A 22,050-nucleotide genomic window follows, 5' to 3' on the forward strand; every position below is an offset into this window, starting at 1 on the left:
CTAAAAAAGAAAACATGTTATCTCAATATGTACAAAAAGAAAAAGCATTTGACATAATTTAAAACCTATTCATAACAAAAAAATGCTTAGCAAATTTGGAATAGAAGGCAACCTCATTAATGTGATAAATTGAATCTCCTAAACATTGATAGTAACATCAGTATCAACCATTAAAGACTTAATGGTTTCCCCTTCTATGAACAGGAAGTAGGCAAGTATGTTAGATTTCACCATGACTATTCAGTTTTGCACTGGAAGTTCAACCCAATACCATAAGGCAATAAAAAACAATAAAGGGCATGCATTTCAGTATACTAGCTGTGAATATTTGGAAATCAAAATTTAATTAACAGTACCATTTACAGTGGCACCCCACCCCCCAAAAAATCCCATGAAATATAGGCAAATCTTGCTTTACATAGTATTGTGGGACTGTAAAAATGACTGCTACCTGAAAGCAGTATTAATTAATGGAAAAATTACTGTTGCTCCATTACCTAAAATGTTTTTTGTCAAAACATTAAAAATTCTTACTGTCAATCACAAATGTATAGGAAATTTAAAGCATTAGTTAAGCTAACAGTTATTTACTATATTTTAATATGAAATGTTAGAAACATTTAAAATTAGAGTGTTTTATTTCATTATAAAAATTATCAATAGTAGATTTAACAGTGCTTACTTTCTTCTCGTATAATTTGTATATTAGGAATGAGCATCTTTTCTATAGTTTGCTGAATTGTCATTCTTCTTTCTAAATATGGATTTCCATCCAGCATTTCATCTTTCATGCCTTCAATGTCATGAAATATTTCTGAAAGTTTCTTTAATATAAAATTTTTTGCTGGTATGTCATTCCCTATTGGACATCTTCATCCTTTTCAGCACAGTCACTGTTCTCATTTGTACTGGTAAGTTACTACAGGTGCATATCTAAACATCTCAAATGATATTGTCAACATTTCCATGGTCAGCCAATTATGTTATAACTATGTTTACATTAATTTCAAATTTCCCGTCAGTATTAACACTTTTATTACTGCACTTCTATTTTTTTTTCTTGGCCATTTCCTTTTTTGATTATGTATTTTCGAAGATGTTGTATGGGTTCATCCCTGGAAGACAAGGAGGCAACATAACTACATTTTTGCATGTAAACTGAATACCTGATATGCAGTGACTGATCACTAGTAGACTTCAAAAGAAGTGAGGTTTCTAGTTCCACATGTAAGGAACTTGGAGCCACTCCATCCAAAAGATAAGTAAAAAACTAAACAGACTGAAAAATCACCAGTGCTTCTTGTATCTGTAAAAGAGGAGAGGACACAGGGCAAACTATTGCCCACAAGATTGGAGAGAAGAGACAGGTGAATACAGGGAATCATGGCTTACTGTAGTAGAGGAGCAGAAACCACTGCAGGAACCAGTGCCAGGATAGGAAAACCTGAACTGTAAGTTAAATTGCTGGAGCCTCAGTGTGGACAAGTCTGAGAGGTAAAAACTCCTTGGGAACCCAGTCATAGAGGGATCTCCACAATATTGTGAGATTTACCTCCAGGAGTACATACAGGAGAAAAATACCCTTGTACTTCTGTCAGGGGGAGAGACAGGGGAATCATTTTGAAATAAGCCAGAGTACTCTGTTCTTAAGAAGACCTGACCTCAGAGGCAACTATTTAACCAGAGCCTAACCTGCTGGGGTATTATCATAGCCTAACTTAACCTGGGGAAGGGGAATACCCAACTCCAGCTTACTGTAGCCATCCTGTCCCACCCAAGGCAAGAAGAATAAAACTGAGAAGCTGTTGTGAAGTTACATAGTCCAGAGACTACGGTCACTGAGAGATCGAAATCTAATTATAGGACTGTAGAATGTTTCTCCTTCCCTCACGCTTCACCATCCCATTACTAAAGCCTTGTTATAGCAGTTCCTTTTACATTGTATGTCGTGTCCAGCTATCAAGAAAAAACTACAAGGCATACCTAAAGGCAAAAAAACCCAATTTGAAGATGCAGACCAAGGACCAGAACCAGAGATGGCAGGTATATTGGAGTTATCAGACCTGGAATTTAAAACAACTATGATTAATATTCTAGGGGCTCTAAATGAGTGAAGTAGACAGCATGCCAGAAGAGACGGACAGTGTAAGTAGAGAGATGGAAATCCTAAGAAAGAACCAAAAGAAGTGATAAATATAAAAAACACTGTAACAGAAATGAAGAATGGTTTTGATGGGCCCCTTAGTAGACTAAACAAGGCTGAGGAAAGAATCTCTGAGCTCAAGGATATAGTAATAGAATTCTTGAAAACCAGAAGCAAAGGGAACAAAAGACTGAAGAAAAAAGTAGAATATTGAAGAACTGTGGCACAACCACGAAGTGTAACATACATGTAATGGGAATACAAGAAGAAGAAGTAAAGGAACAGAAGTTATATTTGAAGTAATAGTGACTGAAATTTTCCCCCAAATTAATGTTAGACACCACAGCACAGATCCAGGAAGCTCAGAGAGCACCAAGATAAATGGGCCAAAAACTATACCTAGGAATATCATTTTAAAAAACTACAGAAAATTAAAGCTAAAAAAAAATCCTGAAAGAAGCGAGAGGACTATGTTAAGGACTCTAGTGGGTGACGTAGACAGCATGTAGGAACAGATGGGCAATGTAAGCAGAGAGATGGAAATCCTAAGAACCAAAAGAAATGTTAAATATCAAAAACACTATAAAAGAAATGAGGACACCTTTATAGAGGAATAAAAATAAGAATCACATCTGACTTCTCAGAAATGATAGCAAGAAAAGCATGGAGTGAAATATTTAAAGTGGTTAGAGAAAAAAACCTGGAAACTAGAGTTCTGTACTTTGCAAAGTTATCCTTCATAAGCGAAGAAGAAATAAAGACCTTCTCAGACAAACAAAAATTGAAGGTCCATTTTTTGCCAGTAGACCTTTCAGGAAACGTTAAAAGAAGTGCTTAGAGAGGAGGAAAGTGATAAAGATTAGAAACTCGGATCTACATAAAGTATCGAAGCGCCTTGAAGAAGGAATGAGTGAAGGTGAATAAAAACTTTTTTTCTTATTATTAATTGATCTAACAGGTAATAGTTTGTTAATAATAACACTGTATTCAATCGTGTACTTTTATATATCATATGCATATATGTTTGTGCTTATGTTTACTTACATATAAGTGAAATTAGTGAAAGCAATGATATAAGGTACAGGAGGGAGGAATTAGGAGTATTTTGTTATTAAAAGGTACTCACACTACCGGGAAGTGATATAATGTTGTTTGAAAGCAGACCTGGATTAATTGTAAATGTATATTGCATTGTGGCAAGCACTAAAAAAAAGTTACAAAAGAAGTATTAGCTGATATGCTAATAAAGGGGAGAAAATGGAATCATATAAAATGCTCAGTTAAAACCACAAAAGGCCAAAAAAATTAAAAGACAAAAATAGGAACAGAGAAAAAGTGCAACAAATAGAAAACAGGAACAAATATAGTAGATATTAATCCAGCTATATCAATAATCACTTTCAACATCAGTGTTCTAATTGCACAAATTTGGGAGTGTTCAGAGTAGGTCAGATAACAAGAGCCAACTATATGCTTCCTAAAAGAAGTGAATTATAAAGACACATACAGATAAAAGTAAATGAGTGGGCTTCCCTTGTGGCACAGTGGTTGAGAGTCCGCCTGCTGATGCAGGGGACATGGGTTCGTGCCACAGTCCGGGAAGATCCCACATGCCGCGGAGCGGCTGGTCCCGTGAGCCATGGCTGCTGAGCCTGTGCGTCCAGAGCCTGTGCTCCACAGCAGGAGAGGCCACAGCAGTGAGAGTCCCGTGTACCGCAAAAAAAAAAAAAAAAAAGTAAATGGGTGGAAAAGATATATCATGTTAACACTAGTGAAAAGAGAGTAGGAGTACCTCTATTAATTTCAGATGGAGGAGATTTCAAAGAAATTAAAGGTGTCAGGGATAAAGAAGGTCATTACATAACGATAAAGGGGTCATTTCTCCAAAAAGATACAAGAGTCCTTCACGTGTATACACTTACCAACAGAACATCAAACTATTTGAGGGAAAACCTATGCAAACTACACAGAGAAATAGATGAAACCATCTATTAGTTAGAGACTTCAACACCTCTCTTTCAGAAATGGACAAATCCAGCAGGCAGAAAATCAGTAAGGACATAGTTGAACTCAACACCACCATCAATCAGCTGGGTCTAATGAATATCTATAGACTACTTCATTGAACAACACTAAGATTACACATTCTTCTCAAGCTGACATGGAACATTCAGCAAAATGGAAAACATTTTGGGCCATAAAACACACCTTAACAAATTTAAAAGAATAAAATCAATATATGCTCTCAGACTGCAATGGAATGAGATTACAAATCAATAATTTTCCTGATTAGAAATATCTGGAAAATCTCAAATGTGTTGAGATTAAAAACACTTCTAAATAACACATGTGTTAAAGAAGCAGTATCAAGTGAAATTTTTAAATATTTTTAATTAAATGAAAATGAAAACTCTACTTACCAAAATTTGTAGAATGTAATGAAAGCAGTGCTCAGAGAATAATTTATAGCACCGGATATGTATTTATAGAAAACAAGAAACAACTAAACTCAATCTAAATTTCTACCTTAGGAAACTAGAAAAAAGCAAATTAATCTAAAGAAGAAAAATAACAGAGCAGAAATTAATAAAACTGAAAACAAGAAATACAAAAAGTAAATGAATCCAAAAGTTGGTTCTTTCAAAAGATCCATGAAATTCATAAGCCTCTAGACAGACTAAGAAAAATAAAGCAGAGGACACAAATTACTCATATCAGAAATGAAAGATGGGACATCACTACAGATCCTGTGGACACTGAAATGATAATAAAGGAATACTATAAACAATTCTGTGCCCACATATTTGATAATCTAAATGAAATGGACCAATTCCTCAAAAGACACAGTTTACCAAAACTTACACAATAAAAATAGACAATCTCAGGAATTCCCTGGTGGTCCAGTGGTTGGGACTTGGTTCTCTCACTGCCAGGGGCCCAGGATCAATCCCTTGTCAGGGAACTAAGAACCTGCAAGGTGTGTGGTGCAGCCAAAAAAAGAAAAAAGATGAGTATAGAAAAAGTTACATTTAAAAAAGTAGACAAGCTCCTTAGTCCTATATCTATGAAGGAAATTGAATCAATATTTAATAACCTTTCAAAACAGAAAGCACCAGGCCCAGATGGGTTCACTAGTAAATTCTGTAAGACATTTAAGGAAGGAATCATCCCAGTACTCTACAATCGTTTTCAGAGGATAGAGGCAGAGAAAATGTTTCCTAACTTATTCTGTGAGGCCAACATTACCCTAATAGGAAAATCAGACAAAGGCATTACAAGAAAACTGCAGACCAGTATCTTTCATGAACATAGATAAAAGTTCTCAACAAAATATTAGCAAATCAAATACAACAATGTATAAAGAATTATGCATCATGAATAAATGGAATATATAATTGGTATGCAAGGTTGTTTCAGCATTTGAAAATTAATTAATGGTCAGATGCCAGTCCCTGCTCCTGCTGTCCTGGGAGTGTGCACAGGCCACCAGACCTGCACACCCCATATCAAGGGGATAATGGCTAGCACACACTGAGGAAAGAGGCAGCAATCATCCAAACTAAAAGCAGCCCCTCCATTCTGGACAAGATGGCAGAGTAGAAGGACTTGTGCTCACCTCCTGTCATGAAAACACCAAAATCACGACTAACTGCTGAACAGCCATCAATAAAAAAGGCTGGAACCTATGAAAAAATATATTTTACATCCAGAGACAAAGAAGAATCCACAATGAGATGGTAGGAGGGGCACTTTCATGATATAATCAAATCCCATACCTGCCAGGTGGGCAACCCACAAACTGGAAAATATATCAGGTTCTCCCACAGGAGTGAGAGTTCTGAGCCCTACGTCAGGCTCCCCCAGCCTGAGGGTTTGACATTGGGAGGAGAAGCCCCCAGAGCATTTGGCTTTGAAGGCTAGCAGGGCATGAGTGCAGGAGCTGCATAGCAGTGGGGGAAACAGACTCCACTCTTAGAGGGCGCACACAAGGCTTCATGTGCACTGGGACTCAGCACAAAGCAGTGACTCCATAGGAACCTGGGCTAGACCTACTGGCGGGTCTTGGAGGGTCTCCTGGGGAGGCAGGTGTCGGCTGTGGCTCACTGTGGGGGCAAGGACATTGGTGGCAGAAGCCCCAGGAAATATTAATTGGTGTGAGCTCTCATGGAGGTCACCATTTTGGCACTGAGACATGGCCCCACCCAACGGCCTGCAGGCTCCAGTGCTGGGATGCCTCAGGCCAATCAACCAGCAGGCTGGGAACACAGCTCCACCCATCAGCAGACAGGCTGCCTAAAGTTGTACTGAGCTCACAGCCACCTCTAAACCCACCCGTTGAAATGGCAGGTACCAGTCCCTTCCACCAGGAAGACTGCACAAGCCCCTGGACCAACTTTACCCACCCGGGTGGCAGACACCAGAAGCAAGAGGAACTATGACCCTGCAGCCTGTGGAAAGGACATCACAAACACAGAAGGTTAGGACTTCCCTGGTGGTGCAGTGGTTAAGAATCTCCTGCCAAGGCAGGGGACACAGGTTTGATCCCTGGTCTGGGAAGATCCCACATGCCACAGAACAGCTAAGTCTGTGTGCCACAACTACTGAGCCTGCACTCTAGAGCCCATGAGCCACAACTACTGAGCCCAAGTGCCACAATCACTGAAGCTGTGCACCTAGAGCCTGTGCTCCGCAGCAAGAGAAGCCATTGCAATGAGAAGCCCGCTCACAGTAGTGAAGAGTAGCCCCAGCTTGCCACAACTAGAGAAAACCTGCACACAGCAACGAAGACCCAATGCAGCCCCAAATAAAATTTTAAATAAATTTATATAAAAACACATGAGAAAAACCCACAGAAGGTTGGACAAAATGAGACGGTAGAGAAATGTAGTCCAGATGAAGGAACAAGATAAAACCCCAGAAGAACAGCTAAGTGAAGTGGAGATAGGTAATCTACCTGAAAAATAATTCATAGTAATGATAGTAAAGGTGATCCAGGATCTTGGAAAAAGAATGGAGGCACAGACCGAGAAGATGTAAGAAATGTTTAACAAAGATTTTTGTTTTGTTTTCAAATTTGCTTTATTATTATTTTTTTAACATCTTTATTGGAATACAATTGCTTTACAATATTGTGTTAGTTTCTGCTATACAGCAAAGTGAATCAGCTTTATGTATATTTACATCCCCATATCCCCTCCCTCTAGAGCCTCCCTCCCACCCTCCCTATCCCACTCCTCTAGGTCATCACAAAGCATCGAGCTGATCTCCCTGGAGGTAGAGATTTAAAGAACAAACTGTTAAACAGAGATGAACAATACAGTAGCTGAAATGAAAAACACACTAGAAGGAATTAATGGCAGAATAAATGAGGCAGAACAGATAAGTGAGCTGGAAGACAGTGGTGGGAATCAGTGCCACAGGACAGAATAAAGAAAACGGAATGAAAAGAAATGAGGACAGTGTAAGAGACCTCTGGGACAACATTAAATGCACCAATATTCACATTGTAGGGGTCCCAGAAGGAGAAGGGAGAGAGAAAGGGCATGAGAACATATTTGAAGAGAAAATTAATTAATGTAAACTCTTATATCAACAGGCTAAAAAAAGAAAAATCACATGATCATAGCAATAGATGCAGGAAAAGCATTTGACAAAATCCAACACCCATTTGTGATTTAAAAAAACAAAAACCTTGCAATAAACTAGGAATGCAGGGGGAACTAACTCAGCCTGATAAAGATGATCTATCTACATAAAACCTACAGCTTGATACCTAATGGTGAGAAGCTAGCAGCTTTCACACCAAGATCAGATAAAAGGCAAAGATGTCCCCTGTCACCACTCCTTTTTTTTTTTTTTTTAACATCTTTATTGGGGTATAATTGCTTTACAATGGTGTGTTAGTTTCTGCTTTATAACAAAGTGAATCAGTCATACATAAACATATGTTCCCATATGTCTTCCCTCTTGTGTCTCCCTCCCTCCCACCCTCCCTATCCCACCCCTCCAGGCTGTCACAAAGCATCGAGCCAATATCCCTGTGCCATGCGGCTGCTTCCCACTAGCTATCTACCTTACTACGTTTGTTAGTGTGTATATGTCCATGACTCTCTCTCGCCCTGTCACAGCTCACCCTTCCCCCTCCCCATAACCTCAAGTCCGTTCTCTAGGAGGTCTGCGTCTTTATTCCTGCCTTACCCCTAGGTTCTTCATGACATTTTTTTTCCCTTAAATTCCATATATATGTGTTAGCATACGGTATTTGTCTTTTTCTTTCTGACTTACTTCACTCTGTATGACAGACTCTAAGTCTATCCATCTCATTACAAATAGCTCAGTTTCGTTTCTTTTTATGGCTGAGTAATATTCCATTGTATATATATGTGCCACCACTCCTTTTTAACATTGTACTGGATTCTAGCTAAAGCAAAGACAAGGAAATTAAAGGAATACATTTTGGATAGGAAAAAATATAACTGACTTTGGTTGGAAATGACATGTTTGTCTATGTAGAAAATATGAATTGACAAAACTAAAACCAAAAATACCTTCCCAGAACTGAAAAAATTATAGAAAGGATTCAGGATACAAGGTTTTTCAGTCACTTTCTTAGACAGCAGCAACAAGCAAGTGGAATTTGAAGTTAAAAACACAGGTCTGTTCACATTCATACTCTCCAAAATGAAACTGGTATAAATCTAACAAAATATGTACAAGATATATATGAGGAAAACTGTAAAATTCTGATAATAGAAATTACCTGATTTAATGGAGATAGTATCAATACATGTTCATGGATAAAGAAGACTCAATATATTCAAGATGTATGTTTTTCCCAATTTGATGAATAGCTTCAAGGTAGTCCTAATAAAAATTCCAGTAAGTTATTTTGTGGATATCAACAAACTGATTATAAAGTTTATATGGAGAGACAAAATACCCTGCATTACCAACATGTTATTTGAGAAGAGCAAAGTTGAAAGATTCACACTACTCTACTTCAAGACTTATTTTAAAGCTACAGACAGTAATCAAGATAGTGTTGTATTATTCCCCCCAATAGACAAATAGATTAATGAAACAGAATAGGTAGCCCAGAAATAGACCCAAGTGAAAATTGATACATATGACAAAAGAGCATATATATGATATATATGCCAGTATGGTACTGGCACAAAAACAGAAATATAGATCAATGGAACAGGATAGAAAGCCCAGAGATAAACCCACGCACATATGGTCACTTTATCTTTGACAAAGGAGGCAAGAAGATACAATGGAGAAAAGACAGCCTCTTCAGTAAGTGTGCTGGGAAAACTGGACAGCTAAATGTAAAAGAAGGAAATTAGCACACTCTCTAACATCATACACAAAAATAAACTCAGTATTGATTAAAGACCTAAATGTAAGGCTGAATACTATAAAACTCTTAGAGAAATATATAGCAGAACACTCTTTGACATAAGTCACAGCAACATCTTTTTTGTCCCACTGCCTAGAGTAATGAAAATAAAAACAAAAATAATGGGACCTAATTAAACTTAAAAGCTTTAGCGCAGCAAAGGAAACCATAAACAAAATGAAAAGACAACCCTCAGAATGGGAGAAAATATTTGCAAATGAAGCGACCCACAAGGGATTAATTTCCAAAATATGCAAACAGCTCATGCAGCTCAATATCAAAATAAAAAACAACAAACCCAATCATAAATGGGCAGATTATCTAAATAGACATATCTCCAAAGAAGACATACCGATGGCCATGAGACACATGAAAAGATGCTCAACATCACTAATTATTAGAGAAATGCTATCAAAATTACAATGAGGTATCACCTCACACCAGTCAGAATGGCCATCATCAAAAAATCTACAAACAGCAAATGCTGGGGAGAGTGTGGAGAAAAGGGAACCCTCTTGCACTGTTGGTGGGGATGTAAATTGGTACAGCCACTATGGAGAACAGTATGGAGGTTCCTTAAAAAACTAAAAATAGAGCTGCCATTTGATCTAGCAATCGCACTCCTGGGCGTATATCTGGAGAATACCATAATTTGAAAAGATACATGCACCCAATGTTCATTGCAGCACTATTTACAATAGCCAAGACATGGAAGCAACCTAAATGTCCATTGATGGATGAATGGATAAAGGTGTGGCACATGTATACAATGGAATATTACTCAGCCATAAAAAAGTACAAAATAATGCCATTTGCAGCAACATGGATGGACCTAGAGATTGTCATACTGAGTGAAGTAAGTGAAACATAGACAAGTATCATATGATATTGCTTATATGTGGAATCTGTAAAAAAGGTTACAGATGAACTCATTTACAAAACAGAAGTAGAGTCACCGATGTAGAAAACAAACTTACAGTTACCAGGGGATAAAGGGGGGGGAGGGATAAATTGGGAGATACACACTACTATATATAAAATAGATAACTAATTAGAACCTGCTGTATAGCACAGGGAACTCTGTACTCTGTAATGGCCTATATGGGAAAAGAATATAAGAAAAAAAGGAGTGGATATATGCATATGTATAACTCATTCACTTTGCTGTACACCTGAAACTAACACAACATTGTATTAATAAAAATAATTTTTAAATAATAATAAAAAATTTTAAAAAACAACCCAATTTAAATAAATGGGTCAAAGATGTTAATAGACCCCTCACCAAAGAAAATATACAGATCAAAATAAACATATGATAAGACTTAATGTAAAAAATAAATGGAAATTTAACCATCACTGTGATACCTCTGCACACCTATTAGAATGGCCAACTTCTGAAACACTGACCATACCATATTTTGGCAAGGATGTGGGGCAACAGTAACTCTCCTTCATCGCTGGTGGGGATTCAAAATGTTGTAGCCACTTTAGAAGACAGTTGGCAATTTCTTAAAAAGTAAACATACTCTTACCATAAAATCCAGCAGTTGTGCACTTTGACATTTACCTGAAGAGTTGAAAACTTAAGTTCACACAGAAATCTGCACATGGATGTTTATAGCAGCTTTATTCATAATTGACCAAATGTGGAAGAATTAGGATGTCTTTCAGTAGGTGAAGGAATAAATAAGCTGTGGTACATTCAGAGAATGGAATATTTAATTCTAAAATGAAATGATATATGAAGCCATGAAAAGACATGAATGATTCCTTCATATGTGCATATTATAAAGTGAAAGAAGCCAGTCTGAAAAGGCTATATAATGTATGATTCCAACTATATGACATTGTAGAAAAGAGAATACTATGGAGAACGTGAAAGGATCAGTGGTTCTCAGAGGTTGGGGTGGGGTGGAATGAAAAGTACAGCACAAAAGATTTTTAGGGCAATGAAAATACTCTGTATGATATGTTAACGATGAATATATGTCATTATACATTCTATGTACCCATAGAATATACAACACTGAGAGTGAACCGTAATGTAATCTGTGGATTTGGGTGATTAAGATATCTCTGCGTAGATTTGTCACTTGTAACAAATGTGCCATTCTGTTGGGGGACATTGATAATGAGGGAGGATATGCATGTGGTGCAGCTTGTATATGGGAAATCTCTACTCCTAAATTTTGCTGTGATCCTGAAACAGCTCAAAAAAATAAAATCAACCATAGGGGAAGAAACAAAAAGAAGAACAGAGAACTACAAAAACAAAAAGGAAACAAGTAATAAAATGGCAATAAGTACATACCTATCAATAATTACTTTAAATGTCAACAGACTAAATGCCCCAATCAAAACACATAGGGTGGGACTTCCTTGGTGGTCCAGTGGTTAAGACTCTGTGCTTCCACTGCAGGGGATGTGGGTTTGATCCCTTGTTGGGGAACTAAGATCCCCCATGCCACGTGGCACGGCCAAGAATAAAAACACACATAGGGTGGCTGATTAGATATAAAAGCAGGACCTATCTACATGCTGCCTACAAAAGACTCACTTCAGAGCTAAAGACAGACACAGACTGAAAGTGAGGGGATGGAAAAAAGATATTTCATGCAAATAGAAACAAGAAAGTGAGGGTAATAATACTCATATCAGACAGAACTTTAAAGGGTATAACAAAAGACAAGGGCATGATAATATGATAAAGGGATCAGTACAAGAAATTATACTTGTTAACTATATGCACCCAATACAGGAGCATCTAAATATATAAAGCAAATATTAACAAACAAAAGGAGGAATTGGCAATAATATAAGGCAAAAGAAATAAAGCAAAAATAAACAAATGGGACCTAATTAAACTTAAACGCTTTTGCACAGGAAAGGAAACCATCAACAAAACAAAACGATGACCTACCGAGTGGGAGAAAATATTTGCAAATGATATGACCAACAAGGGGTTAGTATCCAAATTATATAAACAGGTCATACAACTCCATATCTAAAAAGCACCCAATTTAAAAATGGGCAGAAGACCTGAACAGACATTTTTCCAGAGAAGATCTACAGATAGTTAATAGGCAGATGAAAAGATGCTCAACATTGTTAATTATTAGACAAAGGCGAATCAAAACAACGAGATACCACCTCACATCTATCAGAATGGCTAACCTCAAAATGTCTGCAAATAACAAACGTTGGCATGGATGTAGAGAAAAGGGAATACTAGTACACTGTTGGTGGGAATGTAAATTGGTGCAGCCACTGTGGAAAACAGTATGGAGGTTCCTCAAGAAACTAAAAATAGAACCACCATATGATTCAGCAATTCCAGTCTTGGGTGTATATCCAAAGAAAATGAAAACACTAATTCAAAAAGATACATGCACCCTAGTGTTCATAGCAGTACCATATACAATAGCCAAGATATGGAAGCAACCCAAGTGTCCATCAATAGATGAATGGATAAAGAAGAGGTATATATACATGTGTGTGTGTATATTATACACGCACACATATGCATACCCACAATGGAATATTAGCCATAAAAAAGAATGAAATTCTACCATTTGCAGCAATGTGGATGGACATTATGCTTACTGAAATAAGTCAGACTGAGAAAGACAAATACTGTATGGAATCACTTATATGTGGAATCTAAAGATCAAAACAAATGTACATAGCAGAACAGAAACAAACTCATAGATGTCGAAAACAAACCAGTGGTTATCGGTGCGGAAATGGAAGTGAGGAGGTGCAAGGTAGGGGTATGGGATTAAGAGATATGAACTCCTATGTATAAAATATAGAAGCAACAAGACATATTGTATAACAGTGTATATAGCCATTATTTGGTAATAACTTTTAATGGAATATAATTCATAAAAATACTGAATCACTTTGAAAATTTGAAGAGATCTATATAAATAAAGGGACTGAACAAGTAACCAAAATATAAAACCTCTCAGTAAAGACCTCTGTCATATGCCTGCACTGGTACATTCTACCAAATATTGGGTTGATAGTAATCACTCAGATTCTTTAAAAAAAAAATGGAGGGGCTTCCCTGGTGGCACAGTGGTTGAGAGTCTGCCTGCCGATGCAGGGGGCACGGGTTCGTGCCCCAGTCCGGGAAGATCCCACATGCCGCGGAGTGGCTGGGCCCATGAGCCATGGCCGCTGAGCCTGTGCGTCCAGAGCCTGTGCTCTGCAACAGGAGAGGCCACAACAGTGAGAGGCCCACGTACTGCAAAAAAAAAAAAAAAAAAAAAAGGAAAGGAGGGAATACTTAGTTATTCTCTGTGTCCACATTACTCTGACACCAAAGCCAAGTAAAACCATCACAAGAAGAGAAAATTAATTACCAGTATGTCTTAGAATATAGATTCCAAATTTTTCCAAAAACTCTACAAGAAAGAAACCAACATTATATTATCAGAATTATACACCAAAAATAAGTAGAATTATTGCCAGTAATACAAGGATAATACATCACATTAATGTAATGAGGGAAAGAAACCAAAGGATCATCTCAGTTGATACAGAGCAAGAATTTGATAAAAACCAACAAACCTTTCATGATTTCAGAAAAGAAAAAAAATGTGAATTAGGAATAGGAAATTTCTGAACATGATAAATAGCATTTATGTAAAACACATAGCTAATATCAGTGTCAAATGACTGAATGCTTTTCTGCTAAGATCATCAGCAAGACGAATGTACCTGATTTCATCATTGCTGTTATATATTGTACTGGATATTGTAGCCACAGCAACTAGGCTGGAAGAAGGAATGGAAGGCATAGTAATTGGAAAGTAAGAATTAAAACTCTTTTTATACTCCTATTATGTAGAAAATTCCAAGGAATTCACAGAAAGTTTCTAGAGATAATAAGATCAGCAAAATTAAACCATCAGCACTCAAAATTATTTGTATTTCTGTAGCTAATTACAATCTGAAAAGGAAATTTTAAAATTATTTTTAAAATCCATGAACCGGGCTTCCCTGGTGGCGCAGTGGTTGAGAGTCCACCTGCCGATGCAGGGGACATGGGTTTGTGCCGCGGTTGGGGAGGATCCCACATGCCGCGGAACAACTGGGCCCGTGAGCCATGGCTGCTGAGCCTGCACGTCCGGAGCCTTGCTCTGCAACAGAAGAGGCCACAACAGTGAGAGGCCCACATACCACAAAAAAAAAAAAAAAAAAAAAAAATCCATGTACCATAGTATTCAATAGAATAAAATGCCTAGGAATAAATTTAGCCTGGAGTTGAAGTATTTGTTCAGTGAAAACTGCAAAACTTTGCTGGAATAAATTAAGGAACATGTAAATAGATGGAAAGACATCCTGTGTAAATGTATTGTAATACAGTATTCTTAAGATGTCGTACAACCCATAGTGATCAACAGATTCAGTGCAATTCCTTTCAAAATATGTATAGCCTTTTATTCAGAAATGGAAAAGCTGGTCCTCAAATTCATACGTAATTGCTAAGGTTTGTGAGTAACCAAATCAGTCTTGAAAAAGAGTGAAGTCCGAAGACTTGAATTCTGATTTCAAAACTTACTGCATAGCTTCATTAATCAAAAATGATACAGTCCTGGCATAAGTATATACATATTGACCAATGAAATAGAATCGAGTTTCTAGAAATAAACCCGTATACCTATACCCAGTTGCTTATTGATAGGTTTCCAAGATCATTTAGAGGAATGAGTAGTCCCTTCAACAAATGGTGCTTGACAGCTGGATTTCCACATGCAGAGGAATGAAGATGAACCCCTACCAACAAATGGAGCTTGGACAAATGGACTCAGCAATGAAGATGTACCATATACAAAATTAACTCAATGTGCATCAACATCCCAAATGTAAGAGCTAATCTCTGTAACTTTTAGTAGAAAACATAGAAATAAATCTTCATGACCTTGGATTTGGCAATGGAATATTAGATGTGATATCTAAAGTCTAAGTAAATAAATAATTAATATATTAGATGCTATCAAAAATCAACACTTTTGTGCATGATAGAACATTACCAAGGAGGAAAAAGGCAACATGCAGAAGATGAGAAAATAGAAAGCATATGCCCAATACGGGTCGAGTATCAAGGATGTGTTATGTATTAAAAACAAAAAAACAAAACTCTTACATCTCCACAAGTAGACAACCCAATTAAAGAATGGGCAAAAACTTGAAAAGACATTTCTTCAAAGAAAATGTATAAATGGACAAAAAGCACATGAAAGATGCTTCATAGTATTTGACATAAGTGAGGTAAAAGCAGAGCCATGAGATAATTTCATATCCACTAATGTGTTTGTAATTTTAAAAGCATGAAAAAGAAAAGTGTTGGCAAGAATATACATAATTGAATCTTGTCCACATAGCTGGTATTTAAAATGGTTCAGCTGCTGTGGAATACAGTGCAAATGTCCACAGAGACAATGAAATTTTGGTATATGCCTACAGTGGAGTATTATTAAGCCACAGAAGTCATGAGGCACTGACAAAATGATAAATTTGGATGAACCTACAAAGCATTATGCTAAGTGAGTGAAACCAGACACAAAAAGTCACATGTTATATGATTTTATACATATAGACATTACTTTGAGAAAGAATTTTGATTATTTGGTGCCAGGAACTAGGAATAGAGGGAATGTGGAGAAACCGCTTAATGACTATAGGGCTTTACTTTGTAGTGATGAAAATGTTTCCTACTAAACCATGTGAATGTGCTAAATGCCACTAATGTGTTCACTTTAAATTGTTATTTTTAAGTTATGTGAACGTCACCTCAGGAAATTATATTTTTTAAAATCTGCCAATAAAGAAGCCCAGTACTAAGTGGTTTCACTGGTGAATTCTTCCAGATGTTAAGGAAGAATTAATACCACTTTTCAGCCTCTCTCCAAAAATACAATTGAGGGAACGTTTTAAAATTCATTTTATGAGATAACATTTCAATGATACCAGTGTCAGACAAACACAAAGACAAATCTATGGGTCATTATACCTTATGAATATAAATGCCAAAACCCTTAAAGTACTAGTTAAAAATTGTGACAACATGCTAAAAGGGATTATACACCATGAGCAAAATGGGATTTTTTTTCCAGAATTGCAAAGATGACTCACCATACATAAATCAATGTTACATACCATATTAATAGTAGAAAGGAAAAAAATAACACGTGATAATTCATTTCAAAGAAAGCATTAGACAAAGTACATACCCGTTCGTGATATACAAAGCTCTACAAACTAGGGATAGAATTGAATTTCCTCAACATGATGAAAGGCATTTATGAATACCATGTAACATAGTTAAAGGGGAAAGATGGCTGTCTCCTTATGACCAGAAATAAAACTAGGATGCCTCTTGTATTCAGCTTTGTACTAGAAGTTTCAGCCAGAACAATTAGCCAAGAAAAAGAATAAAATATATCAAAATTGGAAATGAAGATGTAAAATTGTCTCTATTCTCATGATATTGTCATACATACAGAAAATCTTAAAGAATACATGCAAAAAACTATTAGATCTTATAAGAAATTCAGCAGTTTCAGAGTATACAGGAAAATCGGTTATATTTTTGTGTACTAGCAATGGACAATAAATAAAGGCAAATAAGCAATTCCATTTACAATATCATAAATAATAAAATATGTAGGGTACATTTATTCAAATAGATGTGAGACTTGTAAATTGAAATCTACACAACATTGCTGAAAGAAATTAAACAAATGGAAAGACATCCTGTGTTCATTTATTGGAAAGCATATTTAACATGCCATCAGCCCATAAAGCAATATACAGATTTAATGTGATCCTTATCAAAATCTCAACTGCCTTTTTTACAGAAATGGAAATGTTGAACCTAAAATAGGTATGAAATTGCAAACAACCTGAATAGCCTAAACAATCTTGAAAACTATAAATTTGGATGATTTACACTTTTCTCAAACCATAACAAAGCAATAGTAATCTTGAACAGTATGGTATTTGTGTAAGGATAGACATATAAGCCAATGTCATAGAAATGAGATTTCAGAAATACAACTTATGGCTAATTGATTGTCCAGAAGATTGCCAAGACCATTCAATTATGAAAGAGTAGCGTTAGCAGATGGTCCTTTGACAAATGGAGATCAACATATAAAAGAATGTAATTGGACTTTTAACTCATAACCTTTACAGAAATTAACTCAAAATCTATCAAAAGCTAAATATACAAGCTAATACTGCAAAAATCCATAACTGAAAATGTATAGTAAAATTTTCTTGATCTTTAATTTGGTGATCAATTCTTAGATACGACACTGAAAGTAAAATCATCAAAAGAAATAATAAATTACAGTATACCTCATTGCAGTTGGTTTTACAGTATACCTCATTGCACTTTGGGTACATTGTGTTTCTTACAAATTTAAAGTTTGTAGCAACCCAACATTGAGCAAGTGTATTGATACCATTTTTCCAACAGCATTTCCTCACTTTATATCTCTGTGTCATATTTTGGTAATTCTTGCAATATTTCAAAAATTTTCATCATTATATTTGTTATGGTGATCTGTGATCAGTGATCTTTGATGTTACTATTGTAATTGTTTTAGAAAATCACATACCACATCCATATAAGATGGTGAGCTTAATCAATGTTGTATGTGTTCTGAATGCTCCACTGACATGCCATTTTCCTGTTTCTTTCCCTCTCCTCAGGCCTGTCTATTCCCTGAGAAACAACAACAATGAAGTTAGGCCAGTGGATATCCCTACAGTGGCCTCTAAGTGTTCAAGTGAAAGGAAGACTCGCACATCTCTCACTTTAAATCAAAAGCTAGAAATGATTAAGCTTAGTGGGGAAGGCATGTGAATGCCTACACAGGCCAAAAACTAGGCCTTTTGTGCCAGTTAGCCAAATTGTGAATACAAAGGAAAAATTCTTGAAGGAAATGAAAAGTGCTTCTCCAGTGAACACGTAAATGATAAGAAAGCAAAACAGCCTTATTGCTGATACTGAGACAGTTTTAGCAGTCTGGATAAACGAACAGACCAGCCTCAACATTCCCTTAAGCCAAAGCCTAATCCAGGGCAAGGCCCTAGCTCTCTTCAATTCTATGAAGGTTGACAGAGATGAGGAAGCTGCAGAAGAAAAGTTTGAAGCTAGCAGAGGTTCGTTCATGAAGTTTAAGGAAAGAAGCCATCTCCATAACATAAAAATGCAAGGTGAAGCAATAAGTGCTGATGTAGAAGCTGCAGCAAATTATTCAGAAGATCTGACTAAGATAATTAATGAAGGTGGCCACACTAAACAACAGGTCTTCAATGTAGACAAAACAGCCTTCTATTGGAAGAAGTACATCTAGGATATTCATAGCTACAGAGGAGAAGCCAATTCCTGGCTTCAGAGGACAGGCTGACTCTCTTGTCAGGCTAATGCAACTGGTAACTTTGAGTTCAAGCCGGTTGTCATTTACCATTCTGAAAATCCTAGGGTTCTTAATAATTATGCTAAATCTACTCTGCCTGTGCTCCGCAAATGGAACAACAAAGCCTGGATGAGAGCACAGCTGTTTACAACATGGTTTACTGAATATTTTCAGCCTACTGTTGATACCCACTGCTCAGCAAAAAGAGATTCCTTTCAAAATATTGCTGCTCATTGACAATGAACCTGGTCACTCAAGAGCCCTGGTGGAGATGTACAATGAAATTAATGTTTTTTTAATGCCTGCTAACATATCATCCATTCTGCATCCTGTCAGTTAAGGAGCAATTTCGACTTTCAATTTTTATTATTTAACAAGTACATTTTGTAAGACAATACCTGCCATAGATAGTGTTTTCTTTGATGTTTTGGGCAAAGTAAATTGAAAACCTTCTGGAATGGATTCACCATTCCAGATGTCATTAAGAACATTCGTGATTCATGGGAAGAGGTCAGAGTATCAACATTAACAGGAGTTTGGAGGACATTGATTCCAGCCCTCATGGATGACTTTGAGAGGTTCAAGACGTCAGTGGAGGAGGTAACTCCAAATGTGGAAATTGGAAGAGAACCAAAAATTAGGAGTGGAGCCCGAAGATGTGACTGAATTGCTGCAATCTCATCACAGAACTTTAATGGGTGAGGAGATGCTTCTTATGGATGAACTAAGAAAGTGATTTCTTGATATGGAGTCTACACCCATTAAAGATGCTTTTGAATATTGTCCAAATGACAAGAAAGGATTTAGAGTATTACACAAACTTAGTTGATAAAGTAGTGGAAGAGTTCGAGAGGACTGACTCCAATTTTAAAGTTCCACTGTGGGTAAAATGCTACCAAACAGCATTGCATGTTACAGCGAAGTTGTTCGTGAAAGGAAGAGTCAATTGATGTGGCAGACTTCACTGCTGTCTTATTTTAAGAAATTGTCATAGCCATCTCAATCTTTAGCAACCACCACCCTCATCAGTCAGCAGCCATCAACATCAAGGCAATATCCTCCACAAGCAGAAAGATAACTACTCACTGAAGGCTCAGGTGACAGTATTTTTTAGTTAAGGTATGTACATTGTTTTTTAGGCATAATGCCACTGCATACTTAATAGACTACAATGTAGAGTAAATATAACTTATTTTCACTGGGGAACCTAAAAATTCATTTGACTCAACTCACTTTACTGTGATATTTGCTGGAACAATACACTCACTATCTCAGAGGTATGCCCGTAGTTGGACTTTATCCAACTTACAAACGTGCACCATAGCACACTCTGAGGGAAGTGAAAAGACAGCTCACAGAATGGGAGAAAATACTTGGAAATTATGTATTTGAGAACTTACTAGCATGGAGAATATATAAAGAGCACTTCCAACTAAAAAACGGAAGAAAAGTACAATTTAGAAATGCACTAAGGATGTAAATATTTCTCAAAAGTTAATATACCAGGAGCCGTAGTACATGAAAAGAATTTTAATATTTTTACTTGAGAAATTCAATTCAAAATAATCATGAGATATCACTTCACATTTTGGGTATAAAATGAAAAATGAGAAATAATAAATGTTGCTAAGGATGTGGAGAAGTTGGGATTTTTGTTCTTTGCTATGGGGGGATGTCAAATAGTGAGGCTACTGTGCAAAACACTATGGTGGTCCCCCAACAATTTATAGAATCTCTGTGACCCACCAATTCCACAAAAGGTATATTTCTCAGTTAAAGGAATATTAATGTTCAAGTAGAAATTTTGTATGGAAATATGTAAAGGAATATTAATGTTCAAGTAGAAATTTTGTATAGAAATATGTATAGCCACACTACTTGCCATAGTCAAAGGGTGTGTAAATGGAATAAGACCCTTATGTGTCTGGTTTCTTTTACTTAGCACAATGTCATACATGTCATACTGTGTATCCATAATTCATTCCTGTTTATAGATGAATAATATTGCAGTATATGGACATACTACTTTCTTTACCCATCTGTCACCTCATGGTGATTGGCACAGAAAACATTTGAAGAAATAATAATATTGTTTGGTGAAAGACATATATGTGCAGATTTAATAAGCATTGTGACCTTGAAGAGAATAAACCCAAATGCATACTGATAACACAATGTAATCAAACTGATGAAAGCCAATGATGAAGAAAAAATTTTGAAAGTTCCTACCAAAAATCAGTTTATTATATATAGGGTAATGGTAATTTGAATAAATAATTGTATTTCTTACCAGATACTACAGAGTCCAGAAAATAGAACATCTTTAAAGTGCTGAAGGTAAAATTAACCCAGAAGTCTATAACTAGGAAAAATGTCCTTTTAAATGAATTGAAGATTATTCTCAAATGAAGGTAAACGTAGATAATTTTTTATCACAAAAATGCTCTAAAAGAAATGATAATGGTTTTCTTCAGGTAGTGACACCAGAGAGAAACTTGGTACTTCAAAGGGATAAAGTTTGAGCAAGTAATGGTAAGTATCTGGGGATATACGATAACTGTTTTTCTCCTAAACTCTTTAAAAAGTACATGACTCTTGGAAACAAGATTATAGCATTGTCTGAGAGGAATTTCAATATATTTAGATGTTAAATTATGGTAACAACATGAAGTAGGTGTTGGTAGGTAATTTTAGCACAGGGCAGGTTTTTTGTTTTCTTTTTAGGTATTTTAAATTTGTTTTATTTTTATTTATTTTTGGCTGTGTTGGGTCTTTGTTGCTGCGTGTGGGCTTTCTCTAGTTGCGGCAAGTGGGGGCTGCTTTTCATTGTGGTGCATGGGTTTCTCATTGTGGTGGCTTCTCTTGTTGCAGAGCACGGGCTCTAGGCACGTGGGCTTCAGTAATTGCAGCGCGTGGGCTTAGTTGTGGCACACGGGCTCAGTATTGGTGGTTCGCAGGCTCTAGGGTGCAGACTCAGTAGTTGTGGTGCACGGACTTAGTTGCTCTGCGGCATGTGGGATCTTCCTGGGCCAGGGCTCGAATCTGTGTCCCCTGCATTGGCAGGT

At 36.6% G+C, this 22,050-nt stretch overlaps 1 pseudogene; it reads left to right on the forward strand.

Moving 5' to 3' along the window:
- LOC117198132 (dnaJ homolog subfamily B member 6-like) overlaps positions 1 to 22,050 on the forward strand; it is a 94,150-nt pseudogene that overhangs the window by 43,067 nt on the left and 29,033 nt on the right.

This window comes from Orcinus orca, chromosome X (genome assembly GCF_937001465.1).
Source record: "Orcinus orca chromosome X, mOrcOrc1.1, whole genome shotgun sequence".
NCBI classification, from domain to species: Eukaryota; Metazoa; Chordata; class Mammalia; order Artiodactyla; family Delphinidae; genus Orcinus; species Orcinus orca.